This window comes from Mytilus trossulus, chromosome 1, assembly GCF_036588685.1.
Source record: "Mytilus trossulus isolate FHL-02 chromosome 1, PNRI_Mtr1.1.1.hap1, whole genome shotgun sequence".
Classification (NCBI taxonomy): Eukaryota; Metazoa; Mollusca; class Bivalvia; order Mytilida; family Mytilidae; genus Mytilus; species Mytilus trossulus.
The window spans coordinates 25,691,997-25,709,450 of NC_086373.1; the positions used below are offsets into that span (position 1 = coordinate 25,691,997).

The following is a 17,454-nucleotide window of genomic DNA, read 5'->3' on the forward strand; positions in this document are numbered from 1 at the left end:
TTATCTTTCTATTTTCTACAAGAATATCTAAAATTAAATAGTTTCCATTTATATCTTTTTTTTCTTTCAACACTTTGCATTCAAAATTATTATTGAACAAAATAGCTACACCTCTAGAGTTTGAGCTAACAGATGAAAAATAACACTCATAACCCCACATAGATCTCACTATGTTTTCTATATCATTTGTAAAATGAGTATCCTGAATACAATATATATTACAGTTCTTTGACTTCAGCATATCAAATATGTCTCTTCTTTTTAATGTGTTACGGAGGCCTTGACAATTAACAGACAAAATCTTTAATGAACTCATTGATAGAAAAAAGTTTGCATCCAAATTACATCAAGTAGTTGAATGAAAGAAATAAATATAATTTTCCAATAATGATGTAAACATAGAAAAGTAATCAGAATGGGGATGTCAAACAGGATAATTTTCAAAGGAGTGTTTAAAATTAAACGAAATAAAATAGAACAATAAATGAGAAAAAGTTTAAAAAAATATTCAATGGATTGAATATGACAATTGCGATAAAGCATTTTCATAATTATGAACAATGTTTCACAATTTTTTAGTTTTTACAGAATAATATCTTTACATTAACATTTGCCATAAGTGTCACTTATAATTGTAATTGTGAGAAGTATATATTAATTAAAGAATCTTTAGATGTCAGATAACACTTGGAAATTGACCCGACCTCTTTCCACACGGAATATACAAATAATGATAGTTTGTAGTCAGGTTGACTGCTTATAATGCAAAATACACACTTTTAACAAGTTCTATAAAACGAACAATACACACTGATCGTTTCTTTAGTCCCCAATGTAAATGAAAGAAACAAAAACCATATCATACCATAAAAAGAAAAGGAGAAATTCGAACATTTCCGGATCTATATCTGGCCAAAAGACCCCCAGCATGGATTGCGTATGAAAAGATGAACCTCATGACTTAAAAGTCAGGCCTTAAAGCACTGCCTTTAAAAATTGAATGTCCCTAAGGGTCAGAGGAGCTAAATCAAGGTTGTGCACTAAACTGGTTTAACCCCATAAAAACTTTGTACCTGTACCAATCTGACATAATCTGGACCTTGTGTAGATTGTTGTGTCCTAAGTTTACCTCTATAAACCGTGAGGAGTTGGTTGTTGGTGATGTCTTCGTCTGCTGTATTTTTTGGGCATTCCTGTTATCCCTTTCATGTATTGCTACAATATAAAACCAATGGAAATGACATTTGTGATTTAGATAAATTCTCATCTAAAAAAGTAAAAGCACATCACTTTGAAAATGTAAACAAACTGAAATCTATTCATATACATACTAATTTCTTGAGTAAATCATTTAATTTTCCAGAGGGATCAAAACTTAAAATACATCTACTTTGAAAAATATTTCAACACAAATCTAGAGATCCCAATTACTGGTAATTAATGGCTCAATTAAACAAAATTTTGAAATTACCATTTTAGGAAAAAGTTACACATCTTTACAGAACTCATAAAATACTTGAAGTTTTAATGACATTTCAAATATCAGTAATGCAATTAATACATGGAACTGCTCAACAAATAATCTCTAGAGAAAAATGACTGTTAAACATTTTGTTTATGCTCCAAATATTACAGTACTATTTTTGTAATAGCAAATGAAATTACCAAAAGCTGGCAATATAGCTTTCAAACTTATATCCATTTGAGAATGTTTGAATGGCATTTTAATATTGATCAGTATCAGGACTATTGTACTTTGCAGTATTTTATGTGATTCCTGTTTACCCTTTAATGTATTGTGGTAATATAAATGTAGAATTCTACTTAAATCTATTCTCTTGAAAAAAGTTGAATTCCTAGAGATATTTGACCATGTTTTTGGCTTATAGATGGAAAATAATAAATAATACAATATGGTTTAATTTCTATGCTAAAAACGAAATTTTATTTCAGTCTATTTTCCACTTTTAAAACGACCTTGAGAGGTGAACATTGACCAGACTGTGTTTTTTTGTCATTCAAGTATCACCCTATAGTTACAGCAGTCCATTCATGCTAACTGGGAGTATATGGGACTTAAGTGTCTTGCTGGAGAATTATTGTAGTCAAGTCAGGTCTGCAAAAATGTTGACAAAACAGTGACCTACATTTTACAGACTAGATTCCTATTGGCCATATTATACCTCGTTGTGTTCCTGAACCACCCATGCACGCATTTATGATAATAGTTTATAACTACAGTAACTACCAGTTACGTAGTGGCCATCAAAAGATGCACATCACCGCTTGATATTGGCTATATTTCACGTTTTTTTCAATTTTGAACTCTAAAAAGGCTTTTAAAGTGCCATATTTTCATAAACAGACATCTGAGACGAGTTTATGGACCATGAACTGCTTGGTTGAAGTCCCTGCTATCATGAAAGTTCAACTGGGGCAGTTCACGAAAAGTATGAAGGGTCATACAGGCCATCAATGAATGGTTGTCGCCATCACACCTAGGTGGGATTGTGGGCGAAGGGGTTAATATATATACTAGTTACACAAAGTTAATAATGTGAAAAAATATCTTGTTCAAGTTTATGCATGTGTGAGTCGAGAGTTGTGACACACAGCTTTCTTATGAAACAACTTGTACAATAAAGTAGATTAGATTAACTTCTGCTTTGGACAGATCATCCTCTCAAGAAACCTTTTTCTGTTTTTCTCAGATTGATGCATGACTTTATAAATTGACTTTAGTCTGTTCAAAACTGATTCAGATTTATGAATTTCATTTTCAAAAAATAAATTTTTCGAGCAAGGAGAGCTTTTTTTAATCTTTGCAGACTGGAACTTAGTCAACATCTACCTCCTGCCAATATGCAAATATTTTTGTTGCAATATTACGGATGAAAGTCTTATTGAAATGTTATTGAAAGATGAGGAATTGATTACTAATAGATCTATAATGACATGATTAATTGGTTTTCCAGGGAATACATTACATTAAGTTAGCGATTTATACAAGACCTGATCATCTGACACTGTCACTAGGGGACTCTATTATTAGACGTTACCTTATCAATAACTTTTATACCTACCCTCGGAAATATCAGCAAGACATCAGTGAGACATCTTGACACTTCCTGTCGAAGAGAAAAATACTGTATTCATTTCAGGCTTTTAAACGCAGTCAGGCAATAGTATCAAATTTGTCTATGCGAATGAATAATTCGATGAAATCTCTGAGGGGTATTTTAACAAAAGGAAGTTCCTTTGGATATATACTCAGTAGAGACAGATATCGTTGATATATTAGCTTCTCTAAGTCAATTTAGCAATCAATACAACTACAGGATATTCCCAGATTGTAAGATTCCACTATACAAAAAAACTTAACTAGAATTTCCCATATATAGAAGGTTTCTGTAATCGCAGGCATGTACTTAATAACATGCAATTTTTCAACAATTATTGGTGTAAATATGTCAATTGGATATCTGAGAAAAGAAGAAATAAAATATTGTGTAATCTCTAAAGAGATATAAAATTCCCCAACAGCATATTATGCAAATGTAAACAAATATGGAAAATGAAGATATTTTTGGAACTTTATCTGGTAATGGGTTCATAATGAACTTATTATTTGTTTATTACCTTCTTTCATTATCCTATAAAATATCTTTTACAATATTAATTGCTATATTTTATTAGATAATTGTTTCATCATGAAACCATTAACATATTTGGCAATGAATAATTGTCTTTAAGACGAAGAGTTTCAATTTCAAACATTAATTCAATGCAATTAAAGTCATATGGAACTATTTTTTGTAATAATAAAGTGAAGGAAATGATAGAACTAATGCAAGCATATATCATAACTTAACTCATTCCTCTATGAATATTAGTTTTAAAGTCAAGCAATCATAGTTGTTAATGTTTGTGTCATTTTGGTCTTTTGTAGATAGTTGTCTCATTAGCAATCATACCACATCTTCTTTTTTATATATAGTTGAGGAGAATGGTAAGTATATAACAGTTAATTATAGTTAGTTTGAAATACTTAAGTGTCTATAGATGAATATTTGAAGACCAATCAAATCATTACCAAAAACACAACCTAAATTATTGCAATCATTTTCAAAAAGTAGATTTCCATAAGTTAGAAATACATAATATTAATCTGTAGGAGACTGATATGATGGTACTGAGTATTGGAAAAAAAGGTTGTGTATATAATTAAAAAAAAAATCTTTACTTTTACAATAATAGATTCATAAATATCTGTTCACAGAATAATTCCCTGGTTTACACCTAACTTTGGTTTGCATCAAATAGTTCAGACAGATCTACAGATTGCATGTTGTTCTAATTATTAATTTTCAAAAACTTTGTTTCCATGCCAAGAGAAACCAATATACCCTATAGATAGGTACATGTATACTGTCCTCAATTCGTGCATATCAATAACATCCTGTCTAAAGTTATTGAGAAATAACTTTAAAGACGTTAATAAAAAAGAAAGAACTCCCATTAGTTTTTATACTATTCCCATCTCATTAAGACTTAATCACAAATTAATGTAAATCTTATTTCATTTCTGTTTCAAAAGTAATAACTTTTCTGCTTCAATATTCAGCCAGACACTAATATCTGTTCTTAATATTCTTTTAATGTAAGACGCAAACTTTTATGTAATTTCGTTACAAAAATTAGGATACATTGATAAATATAGGATCTAATATCATGTGATGTCAGTCGGAAGAATTCAATATCAAATTCCTTACAGAACTTCGGAATTAAGACGCATGCATGAATAATCTTTTGGTGGTATAATCTTGAGAACATGATTATGAGAAACAAATCAATTAGACAAATCTGTTATGCCACTTCATAAAAGCATGATATGGAGGGAGCAATATCTAGCGGGTTATCCCAACACAATTTTTTCCACGACTTCATCTCGACTGGCAATGAGTGCTGTATTGTTTGGAGTCAAGAAGCCATAAATTTCGTCGGACATGCAGAAAATTATGGTTAGCTGCAGTAATAACCTCTAGCCCAAAGGCATCAGATCATTTAATGAAATATAGCGGTAGAGACGAAACATATCTAATTCCACAGAGACAGCGAAAATGATTTTTTATTTCATTTATGGTGATCACATTTTAGAAGAATGAAAAAGTGAAATGGTATCAGAGCAGACAAATTAAATAGAAAGTAGTAAAATGCATCATATTTATCAAAACAAGTGATTTAAAAGATTCAATTCAATAGAGACCATTTTTGATTTTTCACTCAGATGCTTCTGGATAAAAAATTGCTTGGCATGAAACATTGTTGCTAATGTCAAAGATGATTTTGTCAAGTTATATCAAAATGAGAAATTAGCATTGCCATTGAATTGGAACATGTGATTGATATGCACAGTAAGAAATTTTCCAACTAAGATTAACAGGAAAAGTGAATTATTGAAAAAATACAAAAAGTTCCATACCATACTGCATCTTATTTGCAAATTTCATTTGTCAAGCTAGAAAATATCAGATAGGCTTGCATGATTGATAGAACCCATTAAAAAGATCCTTTCAAAAGAGATGAATACTTCAAATATTTCATTGAAATCAGAAGTATGGAACATCACTACCAAAGCATGTGTAATTTAGCCAAAATCTATAAGAATTAAATCCTAATGACAAATCGTAATTGCTTGTGATTTTATCTGAATTTGTCTTCATAGAACCTGTCATTTTTAGGATGAAAACTACTTTTCTGTGATTCTATGTTTGTCTTTTAGATTACTCTTTTGTCAGTTACATATGTGTAAACCATTTGCACTGTAATGGAAAGATAAACTTATGATGATTTTTAGTTAATACACTGATGTAGTGTGATAATTCATCAGTGGGATAATTACTTTATGGACAATGGTTTAATTTTACATTTCACAAAGAAAAATCTGATTTTGTCTTGCATGAAAAAAAAGTGACTAAAAATGTTCAATATGTATTATCTACTTGAGCCATCATCATAAACTATTTTTACAAAGTTAAATATTTATTTCTGATAAAAAAAGGTGACAAAATCTTGATTTTATAAATGATTAGCTTTAATTACATAAGGAAATTCTCAGTTAAAGAAATTATAAAAACTCTAAATCTAAAGGGATCTTATTTTTTCTAATCCAACCACATAACAATTTCAAGTTTGAAAAAATTGATCAACGAATACTCCAACACAATAGTCAAAATTATTAAAAGTTAAATAAAGCCAGACTGTTAAAATAACAGATCTTTAGATAGAATTATAAAATTGTGAAAATTGAAAGTTTGAAAGTGAATTTACTTTTTTAACAGTTTAAAAATTGATGTAATATGCAATCCCAAGTAATGCTGTAAGTAACATGAGAAAATTTGACCTGAAACCAATAACTGTTTAGCCAGATGATTTCTACTATTGACTTACTTCTAGGTCTCGTTTTGCTGTTAAAAGTTTTTGTCTATCCAGCTTTGTTAAATCTGACTATTAGTCCTTCCACAAAGGAGACGGTTTTCATTTTGCTGAAAAAGTACCAAAAAATTGAAGACTTTCATAGTTAATTGTATATATTGTTGAATGAACAGGTTTATATAATTTGGACACTTACTAAGTGCAAAAAGATCACTTGTGACGTCACTGTTATGTCATAACCATGTTGAAACTGACATTTGTCTCATACAAACATGACCATATTATTTTTTTATACTTTTTGGACAAAATTATAATGAGCAACAGCCTTCCTCAAAAAGAAGTTTTGCTCTGTGACAAAATATATTTTTGGGTAAAACTGCTGCTAATATCTTATAATTAAGTGATAATCTCCCAAAATGAGGCTAATTTTTAATGTTTGAATCAGTGTTTACATTGAAAATATACATTTGATATTGAATAAATACAACATTCCATGCAGTTTTGTGAATTGATACATGCATTTTAAATTTCTTACGAGATAGATTTTTAATTCAGGTATATTAACCCATGAGAGATTTGCGAATGAACTACACAGAGAACAATATAACTGACAAAAGTTTAAATACTTTGACCAAGAGGAGATGACTCTGTGGAAGTTTCTTTTGGTTCGCAATAGATGACTGTACAAAGCTGTTATCTGCAAAGGCATATCCTGGATTTGTGTTAATGGGCCATAATGACAGAAAACAGAATATCTAACATGAGTAAATAATTAAAATTTTTACAACCTAAAATTAATTTCAAACATACCAACCTAAATTTAATATTCTGCGGGCTGTATTGGAACATTCCCTTTCTCCATATATCTAATCAGCTAGTCATGAGAGGTCCTGGAAAAAAAATATAGATAAAAAACTTTTCATGCATAACACCAAAGAGACTATAATTATCAGCACATGAATGTAAGAACCATATTCTTTAAAAAAAATCTAATCTACAGACAACCTTCAAATGAAATCAAACTCTTTTGGATAAAAATTATCACAGAAGAAATGACTCAATTCTATTATCAGTTATCTTTTTAATTTTTTTGGCCTGCCTATTAACTTCAGAGCACTCACTTTAAAAACTAATGGATTGATCTTCAATGATGGTCTCTTTTCAAAGATAATTTTTATACACTCCAAAGATTTTTCCATGGTTGTGCTTTTAATATCATTGTTTATTCATTAAATGTTGAATGAAATCAACATAAATCGTAATTCAATTTAAATTCAATTACAATAAATGAGAATTTGGAAATTACAATTTGCTGAGTCACTGCAACAGATTGTTTTTTTGTTAACCTATCAGAGTTCTGAAGTTCAGAAGTCATGACTTTTTAATGTGATGATCAAAATTCCTTGTCAGTCCAAAACTTAAGATGCAACTTGAGAAGCAAATGCAGGCACAGAGATAAATGAATATTATTGAATAAAAATATCTTGATAGTTATTATTTAATGGAGCTTAGCTGAAGGACCTTTGTTGCATTTTTGCTACAAAATCTTTCATACATATATAAAATGTTTGGCCTAAAATGATAATCTCCTTTTTAAAATTACTAGAGAATTTTTTAGAATGAAGAGTTTAAATCTCATGGATAATGATGTAAACTTTTGACCTAAATTTCCTTAAATTCAGATGAATATTTATTTGTCTTATTTACAATTGCAATATTCAGCATTTCTATATGCTGCTCTGATTCACAAAAATATAATAGGCATTGATACATTGTAGATGGACAGATTTCTGCCATCTTAAATTGCATTTCTTCACAAAATATGTATGTAAATTTTGAGACAGGAAAAATTTCATTCATTTTATTTACTGCTTGTTTTTTTTATACACTGTAAATTTACATATTTTGTTTTTACAATACAGAATATCATGCCCCCAATTTTCCTTTTAATCTTCTGTTAGGCGGAACAAATAAACGTTGACAACACAACCCGCATGGATTGAAAAAAATAATAGAACTACATTTTTTCTTTATGTTTTTGAAAATAACATAATTAAGGTGGCTCGGGACTATTCGACTGTGCATAATTTCACGCATGAATTACAAAAGTAATTCTTGTAAATTTGATATAATTCTTTTAAATATTGATTGATTAGAAATGTTAAATCATTGTAGTAATGTGACTTATAGAATATTTTTGTTATTATCCATGAGGGGGGGCTAGAGGGGGTCTCATCCCGATTTCCCGGTTTTAATATCAGGAAATCCCGAAATCCCGGACATATTTGGTTAAAAATCCCGATCCCGATAAATTTGTTCCCCAATTTTAAAGTTTAAAGTTTCAATGCTTACGATTTAAACGTCTCTGGTATGCTTGATATTCAAAGTCTTTCAGCGTAACAAGACAATAACAATCAAAACCAAGGAGTAAACAAAGTTTCACCAAACCAAAGGACATTTACATCAACAGATATAAATAATAATTACAAAAACAACATGAACTCCACTAAAATAGGGAGTGAATTCAGGTGCTCAGTAAGGGTAAGCACCCGTCGTGTTATTTCTTTGTTCAGTTCGGAATTGATAGAAGATTATTATGACTCTGGAAGAATATCAGATATGATTTTTGACACACTTTGGTCATAATGGCCAATCAGCTCAGTAAGGCGACCGTAAAATTTCTTGAGTGATGACCTTAATTTGATTGATTCATAGCCGCCTGTCTAAGCAACTTTTTTGAAAGCAGCATTCCTCGTTCAACAAAATCAGCGTACTTAGAGCTAGCTCTAGAGCAACGTATCAATTGAGACACATATACTGCATATGCTGGTGCCGCTGGGATGTTACTATACAGAAATGGAAAGGTGACTAGGAAAATTAAAATCATCGCGTTTGTCATAAATTTTGGTATTCCGCAACCTACCGCGCATCAGTAGTCATTTCGAGAAAAAGGACTAAATATGAAGCAGATTTATCTGTGTCGGAAGTATCTTCAATTTCAAATTCACTTGGATATATTATTATTTTATTAAATATAAGTTATCACTGAAACTTCTAGTATCAAGAGACAGTACACCATCAATATACCGAAAGATGAAATTAAAAGACTGGGCTTATGTCTTTTCAGCTATCTGTTCAAGCCCTTGGATAAATTCTGCGTCATAGGAATATAAAATACAAATCTGCAAGTAGAGGAGCACAAAGTCATGGTACCCATTGGGGTTCAAATAGTCTGTTGGAAGATCAAACCTCCAAATTCAACAAATATGTTGTCAATCAAAAAGTCCAGCATGGCAGTGATATCCTCGTCGGTTTATTTTTTCCCTTACTCTGTATGATTTTTTACAAAGTAAGCTGAATAGTCCAAGATATTTAAAACGTCTACTGTCCTTTTTGTTAAAGAAACACAAGCTGACGAGTTCTTTCAGTCGAGCTTTAAGTTTAGTATTTGGAATAGTGGTAACAAAGAGTTGAACACTTAAAGGTTTTAATGTTGGTACAATGTTTTAATGTGATTGAGATTGTAAATTCACAAATAACTCTATATGACGTTTCGGAATATTTCTGTAGTCCTTCTTTGACTGCAGTGAGTATGGCAGTTTCTAACTTTAGAAAGGGTTTAAGTGGAACACTTAGAGGAATCTGCAATATACCTTTCCTTTATAAGTATTCTTGTAAACTTAGGAATATAAGGATAGATCATAGAAGATCCTAGTATTCATCCTTTGGATTAACACCAAAGGAGATTAGAACCGATTTGTGGTTTTCAAGGATCTCCTGCTTCGTAAGCGTACTTAAGTGTATATGTAGGATTTCCAAGTGTGACATTTATCCCCAGTTCCTTCATCAGGCAGTCAATGTAGTGTTTCTTGCAAACAAAAACAAAAGTGTTTGAGGATTTGTCAGCTAGAACAACAACATATTTGTCATGGAGACAAGACAGTTCCTCTTTGACCCGAGGGTCTTTAAAGATGGAAGGAGCTTTTGTACTAATAAACCCTTTAAGCTTACCTACTCTTATCTGAATCAATGACCTCACTGATTTTACCCACTGCGAAAGAGTGTCAACCTCAACCTTTTCTCTGTATGACCAGTCTTTTGCACAATCCTCAATAGAATCCATTAGTTGTTTGAAGTTCTGCTTCCAATTGATTGGCTGTGGCTCTCTGTATTTCGAACCCTTGGACAAAAGTTGTCTCAACTTGTAGTTATTGACTATGTTTAGGTCTCCAGAAATACGAATATATGTATTATCAATATAAACGCGACGTCAAGCTGCATATAAGAATTTTTGTTCTCGTAAATCTTCAGTAGCCAGTCAGAAAAATGGACAAATTCTAGTTCAAGTCAATACAAGAACCTATAAGATAAGCACTTGGGTCGTTTTGTAACGGAGAGAAATTTGAATTTATTGAGTCACAATTCGTAAAACCACTGAACCAAATTACAGACACAAACAGAACTACAAATGTCACTTATGAGATTTCCAACTTGACCATGCTTAAGTAGTCGAAACGATTTACAATATGAAATATGAAATAAAAAAAAAAACAGATGGTAAAACACTTGTTAGGGTAGATGACCGTACTTAGGGCATATGTAATTACACAACTGAATACCAACAAAAAGCTGATCGACTGACACTGGAAAAATTCAGAAAAGTAGAAAGATAAGCTTATTTTATGTAGAAAACATGATAGCCCGTGACTTAACAATTTTGTTAAATTTCTTTTTTTTCTCTGATCTGGATCTACTCTGTTTCTAGATGAATTCTGATTGAAGTATAATGAAAATGGCATTTTTGTCTGTCCATGGTGCAGTTTTTTGTCAATCCCGTTATATTTCAACATACAAATCCCGATTTCCCGTGGCTAAAAACGTGGATTTCCCGTATCACGATATTTTTCTATCCCGAATTCCCGATCTTTAAACAAGGCAATCCCAGTTTCCCGATGCTAAAAAAGGCTGATCCCGGCGTCCCGAAAATGGTCTCGCCCCCCCTCATCCCTATTTGTTAAAGTGTCAAAATGACATTTCACCCATTTTCACCATTTACTCGCCAAAATTTGGGTTTAAAGGCAAAAATATTTTTTTTCTTTATCGGTGACCTATGTTTTTTATTAGCTAATTCTTTGAAGCTATATTACAGCTTTTTATATTACAGATTTGGACAGAATGTCAAAGAACGTTTTATTTATATTCCGATAAAAGTATGTCAACACCTCTATTTTCCCTCTCATTTCAGACATTGAAAAATGGTCCCTTTTACATACCCGTTTAAAAGTAAAATTTTGAGCTTAAACGGTCCGTCACCTCTTATTTTTTTTGACCAGTTTGATTCACTTTCTGTAAAAATTAAAAAAACAAAATATACGGCACTTCTGATAGAAATTTCGAATAGGCCCAAGCCACCTTATACTATACATATAGGCAAAGAGTAGAAAATTCTATCATTTTTATTTAGATGTTCACACCCCTCCTCCTCCTAAATCTGCACTAACACAGGTCTGCAAAGTAAAATAATTGTTGAAATATACTCTTAAAATTTTATTTAATTGGATATAAATACAAACATGCAGTTCTTATTTATAAATAGTAATGTTTTTTAATTTCATCATAAAAGCAGTTACTATTAGCTAGATACATTTTGTAACTACAATTTGTTTCCAATTTTGAAAAAAAACTAGTGTTAGGATTAAGTTACAGTTTTGTTATCAACAATTTATTTTAGTGTACTATTGCAATAGACTAATAAATTTACCACAGTTGTGGTTCACAAGAAAACGACAAAACAATGTGTGTAGACATAAAATAACATTTGCCCACTGGTGAGTAACATTTTATGATCTTGGTAAGTGACTTGATTTAATTTACTCCAATGCTTTTGGTATCAAGATCAATTCAACCCTTTAATCCATATATATAAGAAAGCTAATATTGCCTTCCAAGATAAAGAAATCTTTTAGAAAGCCAAAGGCCTATTCTCAAGAGACAGTATAACTATGAAAATATAATTGATCATACAAAGTCAATGATGGAACAGGGAATTGATGCAGGCATGATGAATTGTACTGGGGTTACTTGTATCACTTCTGGTTTACATAAAGTCATACGGTAGGATGAAAGCCAGTTAGATGACTATTCACTAATGACTAAGAACTTAAAACCAGAAATTGAATTCCTACTTATAGACCTGTACTGTATTATTATAAACTGCAGGTCATTAGGTTCAAAGACCATACATAGTAACTAAATGCTCTAGTTAAACATAAATAGTTAAACATACATAGTAACTAAATGCTCTAGTTAAACATACATAGTTAATCATACATGTATAGTATCTAAATGCTCTAGTTAAACATACATAGTAACTAAATGCTCTAGTTAAACATACATAGTAACTAAATGCTCTAGTTAAACATAAATAGTTAAACATACATAGTAACTAAATGCTCTAGTTAAACATACATAGTTAATCATACATGTATAGTATCTAAATGCTCTAGTTAAACATACATAGTAACTAAATGCTCTAGTTAAACATACATAGTAACTAAATGCTCTAGTTAAACATAAATAGTTAAACATACATAGTAACTAAATGCTCTAGTTAAACATACATAGTTAATCATACATGTATAGTATCTAAATGCTCTAGTTAAACATACATAGTAACTAAATGCTCTAGTTAAACATACATAGTAACTAAATGCTCTAGTTAAACATACATAGTAACTAAATGGTCTAGTTAAGCAAACATAGTAACTACATGTATATGCTCTAGTTAAACATACATAGTATCTAAATGCTCTAATTAAACATACATAGTAACTAATGCTCTAGTTAAACATACATAGTAACTAAATGCTCTAGTTAAACATACATAGTAACTAAATGCTCTAGTTAAACATACATAGTAACTAAATGCTCTAATTAAACATACATAGTAACTAAATGCTCTAGTTAAACATACATAGTAACTAAATGCTCTAGTTAAACATACATAGTAACTAAATGCTCTAGTTAAACATACATAGTAACTAAATGCTCTAATTAAACATACATAGTAACTAAATGCTCTAGTTAAACATACATAGTAACTAAATGCTCTAGTTAAACATACATAGTAACTAAATGCTCTAGTTAAACATACATAGTAACTAAATGCTCTATTTAATCAAACATAGTAACTACATGTATATGCTCTAGTTAAACATACATAGTAACTAAATGCTCTAGATAGTTAAACATACATAGTAACTAAATGCTTTAGTTAAACATACATAGTACATGTAACTAAATGCTCTAGTTAAACATACATAGTAACTAAATGCTCTAGTTAAACCAAATGAAAATTAGTTTAAAAGCAGCAAAACAACATGAAAATTAGCAAGTCATGTAATTCTGAAATATCATACCAAAGTCTAAGCTGATATTTACAGCTGATTTCCTAATGCTTGCAAAGTAAAACTTTGGTTGGCTTGCTTGCTTTGTTTGTATAATTGTTTATACAAGCTTTGCAAATAAAATTGACATCTTTAAACAATTTATATAGGCATAGTTTAACCTGTACATATATCCAATTTAAATTTAATTGGGTGTTATCCTAATGATTGTACAATATACAAACAAAGCAAGCAAGCGAACCGAAGTTACTTTCTACATGCATTAGGAAATTAGCTGTAAACATTTAAAAAGGCCTGTCAATACTTCAGACAAGTACTGCTAAAAACAACCTCTGGTTTTCTAGAAATCTTAAATAAGTATACCTTATGGCACATTGATCCTTGTTTACAGACATGACATAGAATGTCAATCTCTACCCAATCACCCATATTTATAGTCCAAATAATTATGACTTCCGACAAGGCTAGGTGATATTTAAATATATAGATATTTCTATATAAAAGTACCATTAAAAGTAAAATATTCCCAACATGTTTAACTAATTAAATAATTCCCCTTATTTGTCATTATTCAAAATTATTCCTTATTTTTACGTTTTATAGGTGAAAAATATTTAATAATGAAAATATAAAATTCAAATAAATATTGAAAAATAACTTATCATTATTTTTATACCTTTATACAATTTAAAAAAAAAATTGAAAATTATATTTTACATTTATACTTCCTTTAACTGTATTACTATATTTTAACATAGTCTATGGGTAGGATGTGTTTAAATGCTACAGAGCCAATAATGTCAAACCTTCTAAAATTACACTTTATATTGTAGTGTTTCACAATCTTAAAAAGCAAACAGGATACTCAAATTTATAAAAAAAATCTTTAAAAGTGCAATAAAAAAAAAATTAATAGAATTTAAAATGACTTAACCAAGTGAACATGCATTGATGTTTTGGTATCTTTTTTTTTATTTAAATTTTAAGAAATTTAACCATTAATATTGAAATTCTGCTCGAAAAAGTTTGTATGCGTTATGACCTGAGATTTGATTCTTCAATGCAGGTCATGACCTGCATTTTCATCATCACAGGTTGACAGGTATGCACACACATTATTTATGTATGTGTCTGTCCCAAGGTAGGAGCCTGTACACTGTTCAGTGGTTGTCTTTGGTTTATTTGTTACATTTTTGTTTTTCATTCATTTTTTTTATATAAATAAGGCTGTTAGCTTTCTCGTTTGAATTGTTTTACATTGTCTTATCTGGGCCTTTTATAGCTGACTATGCGGTATGGGCTTTGCTCATTGATGAAGGACGTACAGTGACCTATAGTTGTTTTGTCTGTGTCATTTTTGTCTCTTGTGCACAGTTGTCTCATTGGCAATCATACCACATATTTTTTATATGAGCTTGAAAACGTGTTTCTTCAATTAAAAAAAGTATCTGAAAAGTTAGATCAAAGGCTGTATAAAATTTCCTGATGTTTTGTCAAAGAGGGACACATATTCACCGTTTTACTACATCTATTTAAGAGGAGGGCAATAGGGGGTACGTTAACATGTTAACAACACCTCCATTCTGGCAAAAACAGTTAACAAAAATGCAAAAAATGCTAATAACAGTTCACAAAGTGGGTTAAAAACAGTTAACAGCAGATAACAGTGGACAACGCACCTTGAAAAGAGCCAAAACAGCTAGGTTAACATAAAAAAAAATATTGCCCCCCCCCCCACACACACACACCCTGACCCCCCTCATTTAAAACCAAACAAATGCAGCTTTTAACAATACTTATCAAATCAATTTCATCATAGATGGATAGCAAACATTTCAAAGGTGTAAACAACTGAAATTTATAGGGCAATCAGTCAAAAGAATTACTAAGAAATATTTCTTTGAAATCATGTTTTTCATTGAGGAAATTGGCTGAAAATCCTAGACCGTTTATCTGTCCATTGCGGTGAGTGCTGAAATTTTGTCTAAATTTTAAAAATAACCATATTTGTTATAAAAATATAATAAACCGGAATTTTCCTTCCATATCAGCCATCCTTTAAAGTTTTTACACCTCAAATTCATAAAATGGTGAATTTATGTCCTCCGCGAATAATTATGACGTCTGACAAGGCTATTTTAATTTTTTTCTGGAACTTTGGAAGGTTGGACTACAATTTTAGTTGAAATTTCAGTTTCAGTGTTTGAGCTGGTGCACAGGCACTAGACGTTCTGTAAATAGTCTAAAGTATATGGACACTATTTTCTTCCAATTGCCAATATTTTTATTCTATTGACAGAACGTCTAGTGCCTGAGGATGGTGATATCCGAGATGGATTTTGGGAAGCAGGGAATCACCTAATCATTATCAGGACTAGCTGGAATGGGCCCTTTTTTTTTTTAAAGTCGGTGGCCCCCCTCATGAATATTTCTTGAAGTGAAGCTATCATAAAACTAGTCCAAATAATTATGACGTCTGGCAAGGCTATTTTATTATTTTTCTGGGACACCTTAGGTGCTCAGAAAAAAAAATAGCCTTGCCAGACGTCATAATTATTTGGACTATCATAAAACGGGAACTTTAGACATGAGTGGTAAACTTCCAGATCTTGATACTGTGTTGTTTGGGGGTGATAAACTTGTTCATGGTTCATGATGAGCGAAATCCAGCACTTGGCACTATTTGCTGTTAAACCGTTCAATAATTTACTTACAATTATAAATAATGTTCTTGACGATCTTCAATTCAACTTCTGCTCTTGGATGACTTCCCTTGTTCTGATAATAACTGTGTCAGTCTCCTCCTTTTTTCAGTCGAACTTTGTGCAGGAATCTGCCAATCAAAGTTGTCAAGAAATATAATTGGTTGGTTTCTCCGTTTCAAGATCACGTGACTAATTATCGTGGACATTGTCACATGCTTTGACTGTGCACACTTTGCACGCTTTACACATGCGCACAGCAAAATAGTGTTGAAAGACTTTTAAAAGTTTTTCTTTTCATCGTGCACAACTTTAAGAAATGCACAAGTCAGTTTCTAAAAAATCTTGTTTCTGTTTTAAAAAAAAAGAAGAAAGGATTTGTAATTTGTAAGACTTGATTTCCTTAAATTATTTCCATTTGTTTCCAAATGAACATTAAATTCTATTTTTATAAAGGACTTGGGCCAAATCTCTAACCCAAACTTTGAATTTAGAAAATTAATTACAAAACTTAGAATCAGTGACCATTCATTATATATATATAATAATTGAAAAAGGAAGGCATTTTAAAATTCCTCGCAAAGAGAGACTTTGCAAAAAATGCAAAGTACTAGATGATGAGAAACATTTCTTAATAAATTGTTCTCATAATTCAAATATTAGATTAACATATTTTAATTGCATTAACAGAGAAAGTAATTCATTTACTAATCTCACTGACAATGACAAAGTTATATATATACCTAACCCATCAACACCAACACAAGTGAATAAACTAGGATCCTTTATAAAAAAAAAAGTCAATGGAACTGAGGACAGGGGACCATTTAATATTTACCTGAATTTGTGTATATGTATTGAGTTACTTAGTTATTGTCTTTATTTTATGACTGCCTGAGAGATAACTGTAT

The 17,454-nt window shown here is 30.8% G+C and overlaps 1 long non-coding RNA gene across 1 annotated transcript in view; it reads right to left on the reverse strand.

The window, feature by feature from the left end:
• Window positions 1–16,702, reverse strand: part of LOC134707207 (uncharacterized) — a 43,366-nt gene extending 26,664 nt beyond the window's left edge. The window contains exons 1-5 of the long non-coding RNA XR_010105689.1: window positions 16,556–16,702; window positions 7,250–7,325; window positions 6,451–6,545; window positions 3,084–3,128; window positions 1,074–1,215 (exon numbers count right to left, since the gene is read on the reverse strand). This is a non-coding gene — a long non-coding RNA (uncharacterized LOC134707207). The remainder of the gene's footprint in view (window positions 1–1,073; window positions 1,216–3,083; window positions 3,129–6,450; window positions 6,546–7,249; window positions 7,326–16,555) is intronic.
• Window positions 16,703–17,454: the final 752 nt, after the last annotated feature.